General features: G+C 43.8%; 1 protein-coding gene and 1 pseudogene across 8 annotated transcripts in view; both read right to left on the reverse strand.

Annotated features, from left to right (window-relative positions):
• Positions 1-22,438, reverse strand: part of FBRSL1 (fibrosin like 1) — a 581,862-nt gene that overhangs the window by 325,026 nt on the left and 234,398 nt on the right. The gene's annotated exons all lie outside the window — the stretch shown is intronic.
• LOC148519327 (U6 spliceosomal RNA) lies at positions 16,860-16,932 on the reverse strand (annotated as a pseudogene).

Genomic DNA, 22,438 nt, shown 5'->3' on the forward strand with positions numbered 1-22,438 from the left:
GGGAGCTCCAATTAGCTCGCGGACAGTCCCAGATTAATAATGATGGCTGCGCTGTGTGCTGCGCTCTTTCAATAGAAACCGGTTTGTTCTTGCAATCTTTTCTTTTTGCAAGAACAAACATCTTCATGGCGGGCAATGGGAGGCACAGCAGGGCTCAGTGCTCGAAGGAAGTGCCGGTATATCATACCGCTGTATACCGGCACACTTCGAGTACTGTATATATATATATATATATACACACACACACACACACACACACATATTTAGAATGTAAGCTCTCACAAGCAGGGACCTCTTCCCTCATGTGCTTCTGTTCACATTTTCTTCTACTCCTTACTCACCATTAGGGCACCTAACACGTGACTGCCAACTCCCTGCTGCTTACTGTGAGTGCTTTAATCGCTATTGCAGCAATGTATATAAACCATGTCCTTGTCCTGCACTGTAATGTACTGTAAGTTACTCATTTCTTGTTCACCTATTAGTTCTATGTACTATGTAAGGCGCTGCGAAACACTTGTGGCGACATATAAATAAAGGATAATAATAATATATTATATACACAAACACACGTGTATATATTTCATTATATTTTCATATCATGGTACAAATATGATAGCGTACAGTAACTATAAAAAGGAAAGGCACACATTCTGTTTTAAAGTATTGTTTACATTCCAGTATGCATCTATGAATGTTTAAAAAAATCTGCAAATAGGTTATAGTGCCATTAAAACCTCATATTAAGAGTTACAATGTTGACATATTAAGAATTAGGAATGTGAGTGACAACTGCTGGACCGATTGTTGCGTCAATGTCACCCATGCACCGCAATGGAATGTAGTTATTATCCCGGCTTTCGGGATGCCAGCGCTCAGAATTCCAGCGCCGGAAACCTGACACCAGTCAGAAACCTGGCGCCAGCATCCCGATGGTAAGTATTGGGATTAGGTCTATGGTTAGGCTGCGGGGGAGTGAGTAAGGTTTGAGCTTCAAGGAGGGAGGGTTAGGAGAGTAAACTTACCTCCTTCTGTCGGCATTGTGACCCAGTCGGATGCCGGCATCGGGATTCTGTCCACCAGGATCTTAAACGCCAGCATCTCGTACCCAACCCAATGGGTACGGGATGCCGGCACTCAAAATCCCGGTGGTCAGAATCCTGACTTGGTCACAATCCCGCCAGGAGGTGGTAAGCATACTCTCCTTCCCCTACTACATAATATATGATATAGGCATACCACTACTTTGGCTTTACCAATCAATAACTTTTAGGAAACTTGTTTTATAATGGAAATAAAAAATGTATATATAATGTGTCAGTAAGAAAACAAGACAATATATCTGCCTGATCAGTTCACAACACCTGACAAGTCACAGTTTGCTTAAGCCGGCTGTAATTAGAGATGCCATGTTAGTAAATGGATGATGATTATGACGCTGATACAGATTATGATTTGCTACCATCACACCTTGCTAGAGACAGAGTAAAGCTGTCATTCATCCTGAGAGATGTGAGCATGTGTTTTATTTAGTAGCTTACACCAGACAGAGTGTCACATCTCTTATGCAGAGAGGGTTTTACATATAGATTGTAAGCTTGCGAGCAGGGCCTTCCTACCTATATATCTGTCTGTTATAACCCTGTTTTGTTCTATTAATGTTTACAATTGTAAAGTGCAACGGAATATGCTGCGCTATATAAGAAACTTAAAAAATAAATAATTAAAGTCAATTTAAAGTAAGAAAAAAAAACAATTGTTAACAGGCTACACTTACAAAGACCATTCTACAAGTTACTATTAAACTACATTACAAGGAGCATTTCTGCAATGTCATATTTATATGGTGCTATGATATTTATCTAAGGAAGAAATACTGTTAGATACTATGTAAATCTAAAATTGTTCTTCAATCTGAAGACAGGATACAATATTACAAAGGGATCTCTCCAGTTTTCTGCCTCTTGTTGCAGCCCAAATCTTTGTCTCCAGAGGGTGAATGTGTTCCCATCGCTTCTTTTATTGCCTTTTGCTCACAGTTCATGGATTGTCAAGGATTGTTAACTGTACTGAACTGACAAATTCTTGACCGTCATTCTGTAGCCATACAAGTGCCGCAGGCAGCAACAGATCTGTCGGTTTACAACTACACGGAATGTCTATGCCTTCCAGAACAGATGGAGACTGAAGACATCATTCAGGGAATCACAGACTACAGATTTATTTAGCACAACTTTAAAGTAGCTTTTAATGCTAGGACAGAATAGAAGTCTGAATTAAATTGATGAAATACAATATTAAGGGATTGTAGACTATATCTGTAAAAATATTTCTCACTGTCAACAGCTGCAAACAGTAAGTAATGAGAACATACAGAGCGATTACTGCATAACGAATGGGGGTTTACCCCAAGGTCACAAGTTACTATCCATTGGATTAGACACTGTATCAAGTTCTCCAGACAGTGAAATGACTCCAGAATGCACTTGAGATGGGTGACTGGCATGAACAAGAGCCAACGCAACACAATGGAGTTTCAATGCCTTCTAGGCACTTGATACTTCGTGCCGTAGTTAAACTCAAGATGATCAACTTGCACAGAACACAGATCTTGTTCCAGCCTTTCGTTCCCTCACATATATTACAGTGCATTACTGGCTCCTTGCAAATACATGACTTATTTTCATAAAAGATAATAAATAACACATAGATGAAGATGTCTTTTAAAAGCAAAATGACATTTGTGAGAACATCAAAAACTGCTTCCAAGAAGAATTAACATAGTAATCATGTAAAGAGAACATCTGAGAAACACGTTCTGTAAAGCTGGCCATACACTAGAACTCTGGCCCTGATTCAGAGCCGGTTGCTCTGACAGAGCGCTCGCTCTGAATCAGGGCCGGTCTTTTATTTTTTCAGAACGGCCTCCTGGCCGGTCACATAGCTGTGGGTGACCACCCACAGCTATAGTGAGCGGCCAGGAAGATGGCCGCGATGATCAAGACCATCGCGATTATCGGGCTTGCGACGAGACCCTTGTGGCAGGGTCTCACTGCCGCAGGCCCCAGAGAGATTTCGGCTCTAACAGAGCCGAAATCTCTCCCACTGACAACACTCGTGATGTCAGTGGGGCCGGCCCCAAACGGAGGCGTTCACATGGGAACGCCTCCGTTTGGGTAGCCACCCCCCCCCCCGGCCCGCCTACCAAAGGGGGCGTGATGTCACTCAACATAGACAGCATGCCTTTTGGTACGAGACCCGGAGCGACGGATTGCCCGTCGCTAGCCGGGTCTCGTGCATGCGCACGACGGAGCCGGCTCCGTCGTGCGCATGCGCTCTGGGCCACCATTGACCTGGTTGCGAGCGTTCAGCGTTTGCGACCGGGTCGGAATCAGGCCCTCTGTCCGCCTACTTTTGCTCTGCACAGTACAGGTTGGGGTCACAGCCATGTACAGGCTGCAATAATGTGCTGCGTCAGTTTGTCAGGTCTTTCCTGAGCTTACTTGCTTGGCTATCGCTGGCCGCCGGTCCTCGTCTGTCATGAGTCATAGATGTGTGCTGCTTGACTCTGGCTCCAGCTCCGTGCACACAACCACTGGGCTACCATACGGGACCCTCATATCATGCTGATCCCCACTCCTTAACTCCACTCACCTGGAGCTCACCCTGGCTTCACCTCTCCAACTTGCTATTGGACTCCAGCCTTCCCTGAACTGTTGGCCTGTCATCCTCCTTTGGTGTAATAATATTGCTCTAGGAGCTGGCACACATGTAAACAGATGGGGGTGATAGATTGCTCTGCAGACTTGTGTGGTGTTGGGGGGGCTGTGACAACCTGCCCTGCAAATGGAGAAGTGGTTGTGTGACAAGTTGCTGTGTGTGGTGGGCAAGCTGCTGTGCATGGGTAGGCATGACTGACAAAAGCAAAGAAGGGGTCTGATGGTATGTGTGAAAAAAGTTATTTCAATTTAATTATTTTTCTCTTTTTGTTTTAACAGTAGCATTTTTTCCCCCACATAATTGCTTGATAATCGTTTGCAACTTTCCCCCCAACTGAACATTTAGTAGGTGGACACTGGTGGGGCTCAAGAAACCTCCGCAGACCTCTGCAAGTTCTGTCCACAAGCTACAGGAACCTTCTGACACCGATCCATCCTCCTGGGGTCAAGGGACCTCCGCAGACCTCTGCAAGTTCTGTCCACAAGCTGCAGGAACCTTCTGACACTGCTCCATCTTGCTGGTGGCAAGGGACCTCCGCAAGTTCTGGACGCAGTGTGTGTGCATATATCATACATAGATACATATCCAATCTTATTGGTAACACAGTAAGAGCCGTGGCATGGGCCAGCAGTCAAAACTGGCTAGCAGGGCCTGCTGCCACCTGCAGTACCACTGACAACTGTAGTTCAAAAAAGAAACATGTAAATAAACACACTGGGCTCAATTCAATGCGAATTGAATAGTGCCAGGAGGGAGCTCCCGGAGTTATTCAATTCAGTGCGCTGTTAACCCCGACTAAGGAATCCTTCTTGCATCTCCCTGGAGTGCGAGCAGAAATCCGACAAAACTCCTGGCGCGATGAGGTTTTCTGCCCTTAGCGCCATGGAAACAGCATCGCGCCGAGCAGTTTAGTTTGAGAATGCCGGTTCTCGTGACTAAACACCATGTTTAAAGGGGCGAGAACCGGAGTTCTCACACAAAACAGCACGCTGAATTGAATAGCTCAGGGAGCTCTTTCCCGGCTCTATTCAATTCACGTTGAATTAAACTCACTGACATTTAAAAAAAAAATTAAAACAAATGTTCACTTTAATATTACATTTATTCCATATTTACATGGGCTCGCTGTGCAAGGGATGCACATCTTATTTAAAAAAAAAAAAAATCACTGCAGGTGACACTGAACTACAGGTACAAGGGCAAGCTTGCACTTGTGGTTCTCCAAGTGCAAGTTTACCTTGGCAGCCGGGCCATGCTGGGACCTGTAGTTCAATATAAAAAAAAATAATTGTACAAAAAAAAAATAATCACAGTTTTATTGAATTAGACATGCAAATGTTTTTTTAAAAAAAAATATTTATTTAAATCATGCATAAGTAGGAAGACACTGTCCACCTATTTCTGTGATATCACAAATTGGAGAGAAGCTGGCTGGCCTGAAAATGTTGTCTAGGTGTGTGGAGCACTGTTTCAGTTGTACAGACAAGTTGGGCAGTTGGATGGCTGGAGATAGTTGATCTGGTGTATGGCCATCTTAAGTCACATGCTTTACATAAATAATCTTCCCTACTGATTTAATTATTTGTCCACTAGAGGGCACTAATGACACAGTAATGGCAAGCAGACATGTCTCTGTGTTCTAAGCCAGCACAAGGCTTTGCTAAGACACAGGTGGTGCTGTTTCACTAGAAATAAAACGAAGTATAGGGCCTTTTATTGGTCTGCAGTAGAAATAAAGTCCTAATGAATAAGGCATCTCAAACTCGATTCCCAGGACCCCAAACAGAGCATGTTTTCCAGGTCTCCTCACAGAATCACAAGTTGAATAATTAGTTCCACCTGTGGCTCTTTTAAAATGTTTCAGTGAGTAATGACTACACCTGTGCATCTGCTAGGTGACATGGAAAACGTGATGGGTGTGGGGTCCGGAGGACTGAATTTGAGAACCACTGGAATAAGGCAATGTAAAAGCAAAGTACAAACATGTTCAGTTCTGAGTATAAGCTAAAGAGTTATTCTGCTAGTAAAGTAAAACTTTAATTAGGTGTGGTAAATGCTTAATTCGTAAATTGACTTTTCCCCAGAATTTTGTAACTTTATGATGCAATCACTTTTTTTTTCTTTTTAGGGGGGGGGAGAGATTCAATTCTTCGCAATTCGCCGCCATGATCCCCAGCTGCGAACATGTTGGCAGTTACAGTAGTGCCAACATCTCAAGCTTTCCCGTGCACTTCTATGGGTTGCGAGTAAAAGCTTATGATGCCCCAACCCTATATTTGCAATGTCTATGGTAAGCACTGACACATTTTAACACAGTTGCTATTCACAACCACAAGGAATAATGGACACGGATTTCTCTTTAAACAGTATTACTACATCTCTCTCTAATGATATCATAAACAAAGAACACACTATACTAAGTATTTTACAATAGGAGAATATCAAATAATGGCAAATTAAACTGTTCAATAACAGCGTTCCACAGCTATGAATGGCTAAACATCACTTTGTTTGAGTGTTACTGGGTGGAGGAAAATGTTTTGTTAGTGCAGCGCAGTAGCACAACAGTTAGCATTGCGTCCTCACAGCATTGGGGTCATGGGATAGATTACAACCATAGCACTATCTTTATTCAGTTTGTGTGTTCTGCCCTCGTTTGACTAAATTTCCTCAAAAGCTCTGTTTCCTCCCACATCACAAAGACATACATGGTATATTTATATGCTTCTGAGATAATAAAACCTAGTGTGTGTGTCCAGGAAATCTAGATTGTAAGCTCCACTGAGGCAGTGTCTGATGCAAGTGATTTGTTCTGTAAAGCTCTTAGTTATACTCAAGCACTATATAAATAGCTTAATAATACTATACTATACTACCGTTCAAAAGTTTGGGGTCACTTAGAAATTTCCTTATTTTCGAAAGAAAAGCACTGTTTTTTTCAATTAAGATAACATTAAATTAATCAGAAATACACTCTATACATTGTTAATGTGGTAAATTACTATACTAGCTGCAAATGTCTGGTTTTTAAAGGAATATCTACATAGGTGTATAAAGGCCCATTGCCAGCAACCATCACTCCAGTGTTCTAATGGTACATTGTGTTTGCTATGCACGTTAGAAGACTAATGGATGATTAGAAAACCCCTGAAAACCCTTGTGCAATTATGTTAGCACAGCTGAAAACAGGTTTGCTTGTTAGAGAATCTATCAAACTGGCCTTGCTTTGAGCTAGTTGAACATCTGGAGCATCACATTTGTGGGTTCGATTATACTCTCCAAATAGCCAGAAAAAGAGAACTTTCATGTGAAACTCGACAGTCTATTCTTGTTCTTAGAAATGAAGGCTATTCCATGCCAGAAATTGCCAAGAAACTGAACATTCCCTACAACTGTGTGTACTACTCCCTTCAGAGAACAGCACAAACAGGCTCTAACCAGAGTAGAAAGAGAAGTGGGAGGCCCCGCTGCACAACTGTGCAAAAAGACAAGTACATTAGAGTCTCTAGTCTGAGAAATAGATGCCTCACAAGTCCTCAACTGGCAGCTTCATTAAATGGTACCCGCAAAATGCCAGTGTCAACGTCAACAGTGAAGAGGTGACTCCGGGATGCTGGCCTTCTAGGCAGATTGGCAAAGAAAAAGCCATATCTGAGACTGGCCAATAAAAGGAAAAGATTAATATGGGCAAAAGAACACAGACATTGGACAGAGGAAGATTGGAAAAAAGTGTTATGGACAGACAAATCGAAGTTTGAGGTGTTTGGATCACACAGAAGAACATTTGTGAGACGCAGAACAAGTGAAAAAAATGCTGGAAGAGTGCCTGACGCCATCTGTCAAGCATGGTGGTGGTAATGTAGTGGTCTGGGGCTGCTTTGGTGCTGGTAAAGTGGGAGATTTGTACAAAGTAAAAGGGATTTTGAATAAGGAAGGCTATCACCCCATTTTGGAACACCATGCCATACCCTGTGGACAGCGCTTGATTGGAGCCAATTTCCTCCTCCAACAGGACAATGACCCAAAGCACACCTCCAAATTATGCAAGAACTATTTAGGGAAGAAGCAGGCAGCTGGTATTCTGTCTGTAATGGAGTGGCCAGCGCAGTCACCAGATCTCAACCCCATTGAGCTGTTGTGGGAGCAGCTTGACCGTATGGTACGCAAGAAGTGCCCATCAAGCCAATCCAACTTGTGGGAGGTGCTTCAAGAAGCGTGGGATGAAATTTCTTCAGATTACCACAGCAAATTAACAGCTAGAATGCCAAAGGTCAGCAATGCTGTAATTGCTGCAAAAGGAGCATTCTTTGATGAAAGCAAAGTTTGAAGGACAAAATTATTATTTACAATAAAAATCATTATTTCTAACCTTGCCAATGTCTTGACTATATGTTCTATTCATTTTGTGACTCATTTGATAAATAAAGGTCCGTTTTCATGTAAAACACGAAATTGTCTGGATGACAGCAAACTTTTGAACGGTAGTGTATTACACTCCCGAGCACATTAGTTTAACTTATGAGGTTTGTTTTTATTTTTATCATCAAAACAGAATAGGTAGGAAAAAATGCATCACACTTTGTCAAACTTTTAATGAACAGTCATCGCTTCCTTAATTAATATTGGCCTACAAATTTAAAGCCTGAAGATCTGACACTGTTCTTTAGTTGACACTATCAGAGTGGAAGGCGGGAGGGTGGTGTGACTGGCTGCTCTGGAATAAACACGTAATACTTTCCCTGCAGGTTGTGTGGTAGCACATTCCCCAGTGCTCCTCTCATTGCTGGATGTCCTCATGCCTCAGTTCAACAGTCCTGCTGCTTACAGAGACCTAAAACAGATCTCTGAGCCCTGCATCTGCCAAGATTTCCCGAGAGGTACGTCACTTCACAGATTTGTGTTTCCAGAGTCCTGCTTTTCCATGCACAAGGCTCTTCACTTGTGTCTGTCAATTTAAGAAATCCAAAGCCCTGTTCTCTTGTAGAATACATATATTTATTAATTACTTTTTAACAGTTAATCTACAAAGTGCCTAAATATTATGTGCTTTGTTATAAGACAATTAACACACCAATATGTTTTGGGGGAAGAAACGGCAGGACATACTTTCAAGCCTTACTGGCTGCCTTTTCCAGGAGAGGTTGGCTCTGCAGGGGGCAAGTGGGCAGCGTGACTGAGTAATTGCATCATCGTGGCCCTACCCCCCCACTACACAATATCGCTATTAACGGCGTTGTGAAGCAAGGACGGGGCCATCTGACACACTAATTCACGTAATCGGCCATCCAGACTGCTCACTTCACTTAGCAATTGGGCGTCTGACTGCTGGGGACGTGCCCTCTCTCCAGACGTCCAGGAGTAAAACTGGGATCAGTAGCCTCCCAGGCATTCCAGGAGAGTAGGTAGTCTAAAGTACTGGATCCGACAAAGAAAATGCTGTTTGTGCACCCAAAATACGGACTTTTCCCCAATTTCTGCTCACCACCACAGGAGGGTGGGAGCAGTATAATGGATGCCTGCGGCACTTGCGCACAATCAAAGCAACACTTGGTGCTCTGTCGGGCGCCTATTAGTTACAGTCATGCTGAAAACAATTGAATTTCCCCCATAGTACTTGTTTTTAGTGCCATGATTAGTAAGGGTGCCCAATTTAGCAATTCAATTGTTTGCGGGTGCTCATTAATTGCTTGTCCCGCCCAATTGGACATGGTTTAGCAGCGAATAGCAGCTAAACCAGTCTAAAGTCCTGAATAGGGCGCCCAAACCACGGACTTTTCACACATTTCTGTTAGTCTTCTCAACAGTTGAATCGCCCCGGTGGATTATTTTAGGGGGGGGATACAAATGTTTTTTGTGCGTCCATTGGTGATGGGCTCCGAACAGGAGGCCAGAGTGGCAAGCAGAAATCCGCAAAGTTGGCTGTATGGGCACGCCACATGGTATTTTAGATGGTTGCGACGAGCACAATAACCATGTCATTCACTCCCGATCGAAGCAACAATTGAATAGCTTCATTGGGTGCCCAAAAATCAAATGAATTATTATAATTTATCACAAGGACTGCCAAAGTGGCCTATGAGAAAGTTGTCCTCTACAAGGAAACATGTTAAGCTGTTTCAGCATCTTGTTGGATATACCTTGATGAAAAACAAGCACTTTGAGCGGACTAGAAAAATACAGGTTGGACGTGATGTCTTCGGCTAAGTATCTAATGGAGGAAACCCGCAATCTGCAACATTGAGGACGCAAAATACAATTCCAATCCTGCAAAGCCGCTCACATGTATTCATATAGTGATATAGTGTTATTATCCGTGTCACATCGGAAAGTTGTGTAGCAAACTGAAGGTGCAAATTACTTCTATATATTGTGTACACACTTTCTTATTTTATCATACATTAAGGTTTTACAAGTAGGATCCATTTAAAGTCACCCGAAACACAATCTAACACCCACTGTCAATTGGACATACAACTTGGTTCTAATCTGTAGGGCAATCTAAAAATCTGCTGCAGCTGAGTAAAACCCACCATACCAGGCATGGATTTAACTTTATAAAATCTCATGAGTGATTTGAATATTTGACGGTAATATCCCAAGGTGGGATCTCAGTGCTTATGATCGTATAGATCATTGTTAGATAATCCATGAGTAGTACTTTTCCAATGATCTTTTATACTTTTATTTATACTATTGATGTTTTTCTAATGTAGATGGTTGTCATTGTTCCTTGGAATTTTAATAAATTGTTCCTCTATGATACTGCTCAATCCATACTGTGTTACATTCAATGGATTTACAGTTAATACATGAATAATGCACACCAGCATTTCTTTTTTTCTAGCACAAATTTACAATCGAAAAATATATGGTGGAGGAGGAGAGGGGTTATTATGGCAATCGTGCATTTTGAATCCACAGCAAAATGAAGGAATGAGCTATGCAATCCAGAAGCCGTCCAACTTCTGGATGAAAGAAACTGATTAACAGAGAAATTGCTTCTACTTTACTATAGTGAACCAAACAAGAAATATAATTTCCAAAGTGCTTTAACTATGGGCTGTATTCAATTAGTTTCGCAGCTGCGATACTTTTTCGCCTGTCGGACTTTACGCCTATATCGCGTGTTTTGCATGCAGAAAAGTATCGGGCCCACTCACGCTATTCACCGTATTCAAACAGAAAGGACTCAGAAACGGCACCAGGCAAAACTGAAACAGGCGAAAAGTCCTGTCAAAAATGGGGAACTCGGCCTGACACCCCCCAAAAAATTTACTAACATTGGGGATCACTAAAGATGCCCCCGATTAACACTAATGAAGGTATTTGGGGTACTTAAGTAGTGTCAATTTGTGCCAATTAGCGCATTAACACAAGCGGTGAAGAATAGCATTAAGCAGTATTTTTTGTGTGAAAATAAGTACTCCCAGCAAATTTGGGGCACTTGAAAATGGGTGCTAGCATATTTTTAAGTTGCTAAACTGAAGTTTTAAATTACGTATAAAATCCTCCTGCTGCAAGCACCTGCAATAAAAAAAAAAAAAAAACACTTGCCCCATACTTGGGGACCCCCCAGAAGTCTATTTCGCTAGTTTTTAAGTTTGTCCCCCAACTTTGAACTATGTCACCCCCAAAATGAAAGTACTTTTTTGGGGTGTTCTAAAGTTTAAAAAAAATGTTTTGACAGTTTATCGTTGGGGGACTGTCCCAAGGGTGCAGGGGGGTTTCCCGAAGTTTGCACCCCAAAACCGCAATTCTGCACTTTTTCCGCCTGCTATTCATAGGCGAAATTTTTCAGCCTATTACATTGCACTGACTTTTTGCGTACGCGAAAAGTCTTTGGTATTGAATAGGGCGGAAACTTTCCACATGTCGAAATTACGTCATCCTCGATACTTTTCTGCAGATTCAGACTTTTCAACCCTAATTGAATATGGCCCTATGTGTTAAAATAAAAAAGTTTAACAGTCCCAGATTTAGCTCCTTAGTTACCATATTCTACACTTCAATCAACAGATTATTTTGCAAAGTGCCAAGTACGCTGGTAATACATTTTAATGTTTTACATTTGTCCACAAGAAATTCCACAATAAATTCATATATCCAACATGCATTCAGTAGCATATTGGACTGTATTCATCTGCACAGACGCTATGGACCCTCACCATGTTGTCTCGGGTGCACAGCAGGCCCAGGAGTCTTTAGGCAGGGATTTTAGAGCAAGCAAACAGATATTTTTCTTTTTCTTTTTTTAACAGCCTATAGATAATATCATTCTAGCCTTTTACATTTGCCAACATCTTTTTCAGCTTCATTTCATACTAACACAGAGTGGGTAGAATAGCTAAAACATAAAAGTGCCCTAACTGTATAACCTATTGAAAAAATACATCCCACTTTACATCTGAGAGGAAATGAATGATGAAAACAGTTCCTAGTACACACAAACGTATTGAATGTGGAAGGTGCTAATTCAATGTAAACAACCTCTCCCCAGTAAAGGTTAGCTGATGACCCGCAGCCTTAGGAGGTGATGAGAAGCGAAAACAGGCAATGAAAGCAGCTACTGAACACAACAGGTCACAGGGAGTCACAGTGCAGGAGTTGTGATGGGACTTGAAAGCACAATACAAATTTATATTTTAATAACTATTGTGTTATGGGAAATTTTATATAAATATTTGGTAACAATTATTACAATAAATCTAATTTTTAATCTGTACATTGAATTAAAAAAATGTTTCTTATACGATCAAAGAAGTTAACAGTGCGACTTATAGTACTTTTATGTACCTTTAGCAGTATGTTGTAGTATGCAGTCATGAATCATAGTGCACAGCAATGTAAGAATGACCATGCATTGCAGATATACAGCCGTGGCCAAAAGTTTTGAGAATGACACAAGTATTGGTTTTCATACAGTTTGCTGCTTCAGTGTTTTTAGACCTTTATGTCATATGTTACTATGGTATACTGAAGTAAAATTACAAGCATTTCATTAGTGTCAAAGGCTTTTATTGACAAGTACATTAGGTTTATGCAAAGAGTTAATATTTGCAGTGTTGACCCTTCTTTTTCAAGACCTCTGCAACTTGCCCTGGCATGCTGTCATTCAACTTCTGGGCCACATACTGACTGATGGCCGCCCATTCTTACCTAATCAATGCTTGGAGTTTGTCAGAAATTGTGGGTTTTTATTTGTCCACTCACCTCTTGAGGATTGGTCACAAGTTCTCAATGGGATTCCATGGCAACCCCGCGAGCATCCTCCCACGAGGGACCCACTGAGCGAGTGGAATGCGCTGTAATAGAAGACGGAGGCTCCCTAGATGAGGCCATACATGCCTGTCTGATGTCAGACGAATCCAGCAGATCAGCGATTGTTTGGAAGCTGGCGAACCAGGACAAACAGCATCATACAAAACAAATAGAGTGTCTGTTTTACATGCGGCTGCAGTCCTCTCCACATAGATTAGAAGAACCCTAACAACATCCAAAGATCTTGACGAAGGTGAATCCTGTTGAAGAACCGGTACCACGATAGGTTGGTTGATGTGGGAAGCCGAAACCACGTTAGGAAGAAAATCCATTCTTGTACGGAGTTCCGCTCTATCCTCATGAAATACCAAGTATGGAGGATGACAGGATAGAGCTCCCAGTTCAGATACCCTCCTGGCTGAGGCCAATGCGAGAAGAAATGTATTTTAACTCCACTGACTCCAAAGTTTTAAACAGAGGAGACTGTAAAACGGAAAGTACAAGATCCAAATCCGATGGAGCTGTAGGAGGAACAAAGGTAGGTTGTAAGTAACCAAATCACACCTTGAAGAAAAGTCTGTACCTCCGGTATCAAGGCCAACTTCTTCTGAAAGAAAACCGTCAGAGCTGAAATTTGAACTTTCAGAGAACCCAACCGCAGACCGGCTGAGAAACCTGCTTGCAGAAAAAGCAGAAGTCTGGCTACGTTGAATACTGTAGGAGGAACCCCTCAACATTCACACCATGAAACATAAGTCTTCCAAATACGGTGGTAATTTAAAAGTAACTATCTTCCGAACTCTATACATAGTAGGGATTACCACGCCGTCAAACGTAGCCGCTGTAAGTCTGGATAGACTAAAGGACCTTGTAGTAAGAGATCTACTCTCAGAGGAAGGGGACACGGATCATCGATCCGCAGAAGTTTAACTTTGGAATACCAAGCTCTGCGAGGCCAATCCGGAGCAACCAATAGAACCTTGGCCTTCTCCATTTTTATGCTTTGTAGAATCCGAGGGAGAAGAGGAAACGGAGGAAACAGATAGACAAATCGGAACTGCCATGGAGCTGACAGTGCGTCCACAGCCACTGCCTCAGGGTCTCTTGTCCGAGAGTAGTAGAGAGGCAGTTGATGATTTTGTTTGGATGCCATGAGGTCGACCTGTGGAAGACCCCACCGATGGCCAAGCTGCTGAAAAACCTGCAAATGTAGTGCCCATTCCCCTGGATGCATGTCCTGCCGGCTGAGGTAGTCTGCCTCACAATTTTCTATGCCTGTATGAAGATTGCTCTGATTGCCATCGCGAACCTTTCTGCCCAGGTTAGTATTCAGCTTACTTCATTCATGGCCACCCAACTTCTGGATCCGCCTCGTCTGTTTATGTACGTCACCTGTAATGGTGTTGTCCGACTGGACCCTGACTGCTCGGGCCCCGCACCAGGTGATCTACTGTCTGAATCGCGTAGAACACTGCCCGCAATTCTAATATGTTTATCGGAAGACACGCTTCCTGTGCTGTCCAGCGGCATTGAAAGTGATGTTTGGGAGGCACAGCACCCATCCTATCAGACTCGCGTCTGTGGTGAGAAGAGTCCAATCCCACACTCCGAATCTCCTTCCGTCCAGTGGGTGTACTGAGGGCCTGATTCAGAGCCGAACGCTCTGACCAGAGCACTCGCTCTGAATCAGGGCCCTCCTCCATGAAAATGGAGCATCCTCCTGGACGCTCGCATAGCTGTGGTTATGCGAGCGTCCATGATGATGGTCGCGATGGTCAAGACCATCGCGACCATCAGGCTTGCAACGGAGACCCTGCGGTAGGGTCTCGCTGCCGCAAGCCCAGGAGTGATTTTGGCTCTATCAGAGCCAAAATCACTCCCACTGACATCACTAGTGATGTCAGTGGGGCCGGCTTCAGACGGCAGGCGTTCCCATGGGAACGCCTCCGTCTGGCAGTCACGCCCCCGGCACAGCCACCAAAGGGGGCGTGCTGTCAATCAATATCAACAGCACGCCCCCTTTGGTGCGAGACCCGGAGCGACGGAGAGCCCGTCGCTATCCGGGTCTCGCGCATGCGCACGACGGAGCTCCCTCCGTCGTGCGCATGCGCAGTGGGGCAACATCGACCCGCTTGCGAGCATCCTGCGCTCACGAGCGGGTCTGAATGACCCCCTGAGTTCAACCACCAGAGAAGGGATATCCGAGTTCTGGGACTTTTCCTTCACCAATGAGTAAGGTTAAGATGAGATCCTGTCCACTGAGACAGGTCTAGCTGAAACATCCTGGAGTGAAAGCGTCCATAAGGAATGGCCTCGAATGCCGCAACCATCTTCCCCGGGAGGCGAACGCAAACATGCACTGATACCAAACAATGTCGAAGGACCGTCCTCACCATCTCTTGAATTAAAGTTGCTTTTTCCTCAGGGAGAAACACTCGCTGACATATGGTGTTTATGACCATTCCCAGAAACTGTAGCCTCTGCGTAGGTTGCAGATGAGACTTGGGAAAATTCAGGATCCACCCATGGCGAATGAGAGGCTGAGTCGCTGTGATGTTCTGCAGTAATTGGTCCCTGGAATGGAATGGGCCTTCAACAGAAGATTGTCCAGGTAAGAAATAATAGTGATCCCCTGTTTCCAAAGGGATACTCATCATCACAGCCATGACCTTTGTGAATACCCTGAGGGCTGATAAGTTGAAAGGTAAGGCCTGAAACTGGAAATGTGAATTCCGAACTGCGAACCTCAGCTGAGATCCTTCAAGTTCAGAATAGGCCTCACCGAACAGTCTGGCTTCGGAATTACAAAAAAAACTGGAGTAAAAACATTGTCGGGTCTGATGACCGGGAACGTGGATGGACAGAAGCTTGACTATAGCTTGCTGTAAAACGACACTCCTGTCAGAAACTGGCAAACCTATGGTAAGGGGGTTAAAACTGAAAATCGAGTTTGCCCGTACAAGATTCCATCCATACTTCTATGAAGCCCTGGAGACACGCTCCCACTCTGGGATCCCCCAGGTGAGAGGGAAGCCAGTCATGCACTAAACTTGTAGTGAACTTAACCTCCTCATGTGCAGACGTTGATGCGGCTTTTCCACGTCCTCTGTAACCACAGGAAGTTGTAGGTCCTCCTCTGAAGCGACTACAACAACGTCCCAGGGCACTAAAGGACAGCAAGGAGGGTCCCAAGTAGGATCTTCTAGGAGGCGGAGCAGCAGATGGAACATAAGTGGACTTACCTCCAGTTGCCTGAGCTATCCATTTATCTAGTTCTCAAATAAGACACTTCCCGTGAAGGGAATAGCTTCAACAGTCTTTTTTGTGTCTGCATTCCCTTAAATAGCTCTGTTAATCCAGCATTTTACATCGCAGTACGAAGAGTCAGAACCTGTAGCTGTAGAAATGGACTTGAGAGTATTCTCCAATCTCCTGTCCAATGTCTCCTTCAAAGACGTGGCTCCAGGAATCGGTAGCGTAGTCTTCTTAGACAGACGAGAGACCAAAAGGATCTACCTTAGGAAGTCTCACAAGATTTTCTGCTATCTGCAGGAAAAGGATAGGAAGATAATAAGCGCCGGGGCATCTGAAATTTTTTAATCCGGATGCTCTCAAGCTGAAATCGGAGGAGAACCCAATTCCTCTGAAATCGGAAAAGACGTAGCCTGTTTCAGTCTTGGCAGGTTGCAGAAAAGAACGCCTCTATCCCTTCAGACATAGGTTCAGGCTCCTTTTGGAGCTCTTCATGCAAATTTTGTATATTTGCCCTCTTCTACAGGGGGCAACTCTTCCTCCTCAGAGTCATCTGACTGAAGACCTGAGAGTAACAGTCTCTGTGTTGAGACTTGCATTCCAATTTTAGTACATGTGCTGCTGAAGTGAGCACTATGAAATGCTTCACGAATTTGAGTGTCATCCTTGCGCAGGGGCCATGCTAATCTTCTCTGTATTCTAGAGTAGCCGACCTGGAAGCTTCCCTCTTGCGAGAAGCCTCCATCTCACGACATAACCTATGTAAACTACGCACTCCAAGAAGGCTGTTCTTCCGTGGTGACACTTGAGCCTGTTACTCAGTATCACAATTGACACACAATAGGGAGTTAGAAGACTGCCGGCCGTGCGTAAACTGATATGCACAAATTGTGCATGTAAGTGACTTCTGAGACGCTTTTGAGCCTCTTCCAGCCATGTACATACAAACCCCACACAGACAACAGTAAGTGTAGTGGAAAGTGTTAATAGGTAAAGACTGAGATAGGTAGAGAGGCAGGAGAGAAGGTCAGATAAGGTCTCACTTGCCCAAACAGCACTCCTAGCAGTGCTAAAAAACGCTAGGCATAACAACTAGTAACTAACTGAAAGTAGTTACTATTTACCTTAAATGCTCTCCTGACAAGCCTAAACCCCACTGTACACTTACAGACTCTGGGTAGGCTCTCATTCTTAATGCAGCAGCTTTCTTTATCAGAAGGCAGTGTCCCCCCTCCGTGTAATGGCCGCCAGCACACTTCAGATGCAGGATTCCTGAGTTAGGCTCCTCCCCGCCACTATGGCACAGGCTCGCTATATCTCAGTCACTTTTATACCACTGAGCTACGTGCTCCTGCTATAGCAGAGCATATCATTATTGAATACTCACTGTGTGAGGTAGACCCCACACAGCACTAAAGCCACTGAGCTTGCTCATTACAGCTATCAGTGTAAACACTGATTGCTGCAGCACATGGTTACTCCTATAAAAAAAAACGCACAGTTCTTAAACCTGACTACCCTGCTAAACGGGAAGCCAGGGCATACTCACTAAACTACAGTCTTCTATTCTTCAGCACAGCAGAGCTATTAAAATAAACTCTAATACTAAACCCGTGTGAGAAGTATACAACCAGCTCCCTCAGGCACAGTCTTAGACTGGGCTTGTAGGGGAGTATAGAGGGGGAGGAGCTAGTCACACTTAAAAATTTAAAGTGCCAGCTCCTACTTAGCACATGAAGGAGAAATGACAGATCAAAGTAATGTAAAAATCGAACTGGCAATACTTTTGACCAAGTTATTGAGAATCAATTTGGCATCACCAGAGTAAGCAGAATCAAATTACTTCACAGAGCTGATCAATAAAACGCCTCTAGAAACAAATCGCAGTAGGATTCTCAAGTCTAAAGTGATCAAAGGGTCAAATGAAAATAAAAAGAATGCTGGATGTTCACAGTGCGCTTCAATAAACAGCAGCAGTCTGCACATCTTTACTGCATGGCCGCCGGCTGCCAGGGGCTGTGCCTAAGGCCAAAACTCTCTCCGGTGACCTTAGTTGCCAGACTGCATTTCACAGAGAGATATCGCTCTTTGTTTCAGGCCAGAGAAAGTCTGCTGCACCTGTTCCACAGAACTGCAACCTACTGCTGGCTAAAGCGCACTACTATTACATAGCAGACATACTGCAACATACTCCACAGCTATGTGCTTGGCAGGTGAAAAGCACTGTTTATACTGCCATTAGATATTTATATAAAGTTCAGTAGAGCATAGAGAGGTCATTAAGTCTAGAGACCCACAGTTACCGGTGCTTATTAATACATGTCAAGGCGGTCATATTACTAGTTTAGGGCCTGATTCAGAGTCGCCCGTAAGCGGCCGCTCGTTCGTTCTGACCGATGCTCGCACATCTGCGCATGCATACGGTTTGTAATACGCATGCACGAACCAGTCAGTGCGGCCGAAAATCGTTTGTTCGCTATATAGCGAATGCCTGCTATTTTGAGTGACAGAAGGAGGCGTATGTGGGTGGTAACAGGGGAAGGTGCTTGAAAACGGGGGTGTGGAATTAGATCGCAGGCGTGCTTAAAGGTCAAAACGGGCGTTTTAAGTGAGTGCATAATTAATACAGCTTACGGGTGCCATGGAAAAAATACTGATACTCTAGGGCACCGTGATTCGAAAAAGTTTGGGAACCACTGCCTTTAGTCATTACTGCATCTGATCCCCAATCACTGAACCACAGGAGATTAATGGTGGCGCAGTCAATAAAATGGCTGCCTCCATTCTATATTAGCAACCACTTTAAAAAATCATTTATGCCATCAAATGCAATGCATTCGAAGCTCCGACCTGGTCTCACAGAATCTACAGTAGACATGAGCTGGCCTCTTTGCTAACAAGGAAGACACTATCTTTTAATGTTACAACAATGAGCACTCACTTTGTTATGAAGGTCTTGATTTTCCCCTTTTCCTGTGACCTCTATAAGAGTTTGCTTCCTGCTCTCATTTGTCTGGCTGCATACTTCCTGCACTATACAGCTGGGTGCTGAGAACTGGAACTGATACACATTATATTCACTGTACATCCATGGAAACCACTAAAATGCTGGTAGAGGGCAATAAAAGCCAGGAACTTACAAACTGTCTTTGTGACGCTTAAAAGGATTTATATATTTCTACTGTAGCGTTAGTGCTTTAGGGAAAATAATTAGATGGATGTTTATCAGGTCACTCTAGAAGCTGTGTGCAATCCTTGGTCCAGCACAGAATGCTGTAGTCTGTTCTTTACTGCATTGGCTGGGCACTCTCAGCAATGGTTCCAGTGTGTGGCGCTTATACAAACAGCATTTGATTAGAATGTGCTATTACTGTGCCCAGAGACCTCATAATCAGAGTGTAGCTCTTGCAACAATAACAGCATTTAACTTACAACACTGTGGGCCTGATTCTGAGTCGCGCACTGACCACACATAATGCCGAAGTTCATGTAGATGTTAGAAGCACTGCACATGCATCCCGATTGTTACCGCACAGAGACACAAAGCGCAGGGAGTGTGGATTTTAGTAGGCGCACCTAGGAGGTTACAGGGGGATAGTTAGGCAGACGCAGGAGTGTCGCGGACTTGTCTCTAACAGCGACTGCGTCTGATGATGTAAAGCCGCTCACACAGGAGTCCATGACCGGATGGAGAAACTGCACCTGCCATAGGGCCTGTGCCATTAACACAAGAAAAGACGCAACCGCGACGGACCCGTATGTGCAAACTCTACACGCTGAAGACCAGCTGTGATGATATACAGTTGATGCAATTGAGGCTGGTATAGGACATGAGAGAGGAAGGGTCTGAAATGGTGCTTTATATAGAAAACAGAGCACAGTCTGGTGTAGCTTTGTAGGTGAATGGAGAACAGGCTGGCCACAGAGTACAAATACCGGACACTTTTATGATCACAGTGCAACATAGTATTTAGTACGCTGCCCCCTGCCCCCAACCCATTTATATCTCTGTGTTTACATTTTAAAATTGCAGCACATTAAAGAAAAGGCCCACCACCCACTTTGCAGAATGGAAATATCATGCTGACCCTACTTGCAATATCATTATTTCACAAACAAGAAATCTCACAGAGCACACACTATAAAAAGCCACAAATACCACAAGTGCTAAATCTTACAAAAAAATAAGGTTAATATAATTATGTGTGTTTTAAAAAGGGAAATAAAACTGTATAAATAAAGTAACTCTCACCATACTCATTAACCTTCCGGTTTCCTATCTAGTCCTGTAACACAAACTCCTATAACACACTATGCTCATATGTCATTTGTGCTATCTAATATAAATGCACTGATAATCATCAGGTTTTGGTACAACACTGTCACATTCCACAGTGCTAGCTCTGCTAACTCATTATACAGTTACCTTCTAACTGAAATACAGCACAGGTAACATTTATTTTCCAATATCTATCGGTGTGGTGCAGAATTCAGCTGACCAATTGAGATTAAAATATTGTAGCTTGGGCTTTAATATGACCATCCAGGGCAGCGGGGTAAGCATTGCAGGGGGGAGAGCAGGGTTGGAGAAGCGCCTCCCCACTGCAGGGCCGTAACTATGGTGGTGAGGTAGGTGCCACCACACAGAGCGCAGGTGCCCTGTGGGTGGAACAGACCGCCTCCCACAGCTTATGCCATTCTGTATGCACTACTGCCTAGCGCCCACTGCAATGTATAATAGTAGCGGTGTACTCGGCTCCTTCTCCGTCGGGCGCACCGCTATGACTATGCATTACAGCGGCAGTGTCAAGCTGGGAGATAGCACAGCACGCAGCACTAGTGTGTATAGGGGGGTACACACCAGTGCTGCACTGCCTTCAGTTACAGATTAGAGGGTGAGTGCTGCAGCAGCCTGAGCCTGCATATGATAAAAAAATGATTCATGAATCACATCACCATGACATCCATGATTTACAGGTGGTCTAAGAGAGGGAGGCATAGGGGGGGGGATTTGGGGGGGGAATTAACCTGAGAGCGTGAGGAGAAATCTGACTATAGTGCCGCCCGCAAGGCTGTGTTCCGGCTTAGCGAGGCGCTAACAGCCTCAAGGTCAGGACTTTAATCACGAGAACTGGCATTCTCTGACTAAACACCCAGGTTAAGTCGCAAGAACTGGCATTCTCCAACTTAACTTTTAACAGTTGGACTAAAAAACACACTGAATTGAATAGCTCAGGGACCAACTTACTGGCACTATTCAACTCCTGCTGAATTGAATCGCTCCCTATGATGCAGGAATCATTTTATTGCTGTAACCCCAGCAATAACTTATCTCTACGCAGCACTACGTCTCTGGAGGTTTTCTCTTATACTCCTTTGAGACTTAACATGCAGGAAATTCCCGGGTCTATCAACTTGGCAAATTCCCGTATTTTTTATTTTCACACATGCTAATATCCCGGGTCGGTGGGCCCTCACGTGCAAAAACCCGGGAGTTTCATGTATGTGTGAAAGGGGTATTACAGAGTTCTGCTTGGAAAGCAATAGGGGAAAAGTTTGGGAGATTACATTTTTTTCCCATGAATTAATTTGATAAGCTTAAATAGCCTTAGAAACACTATTATGACACACAAGAATTTAAGAACGCTGTCACTCATCACACCCTGTGGCCACTAAGAGCTTAGGTGTAAAGGGGGCGATTTGCTATTACCACAACATAGAAATGCAGGCAGCGGCACGGAAACTCACCCCCTCGCTCGCTTGCCTGATCTCACCCCAGACTCAAATTATTGCTCGCACCCCTATAGGGCTGAGGAAAAAAAAAATGTGAGAGTTCGATGGTACTGTAACTGCGGCATAAAGCGGGTGCGAGATAAATCGATACTCATTGGATGGAGCCCTAAATGTATATTCCAGAATATTACATGTCTCTGTTAACAGTATAATAGAAAGAAAACAGTTATCTCGAAGAAGCTGTCCACTGTATCCACAGTGATATTGTTACCACAGAGTAATATGAAGTGAATCTGGGACTACCAAGGTGTAAAGTGGCATGTGACTGGCTAATAGACTTCCCTGCCAATCACATGCTGCCAATGAACAAGAATTCCCACATTTGAAACATTCCTCCTAACAATATTAGGCTACACAGCTGTAATTCCTAATGGGCTGACAACCCAATTATAATTCATTTCATAAGAAGCAATGC

Source organism: Taudactylus pleione, unplaced genomic scaffold, assembly GCF_031769625.1.
Source record: "Taudactylus pleione unplaced genomic scaffold, aTauple2 ptg000191l, whole genome shotgun sequence".
Classification (NCBI taxonomy): Eukaryota; Metazoa; Chordata; class Amphibia; order Anura; family Myobatrachidae; genus Taudactylus; species Taudactylus pleione.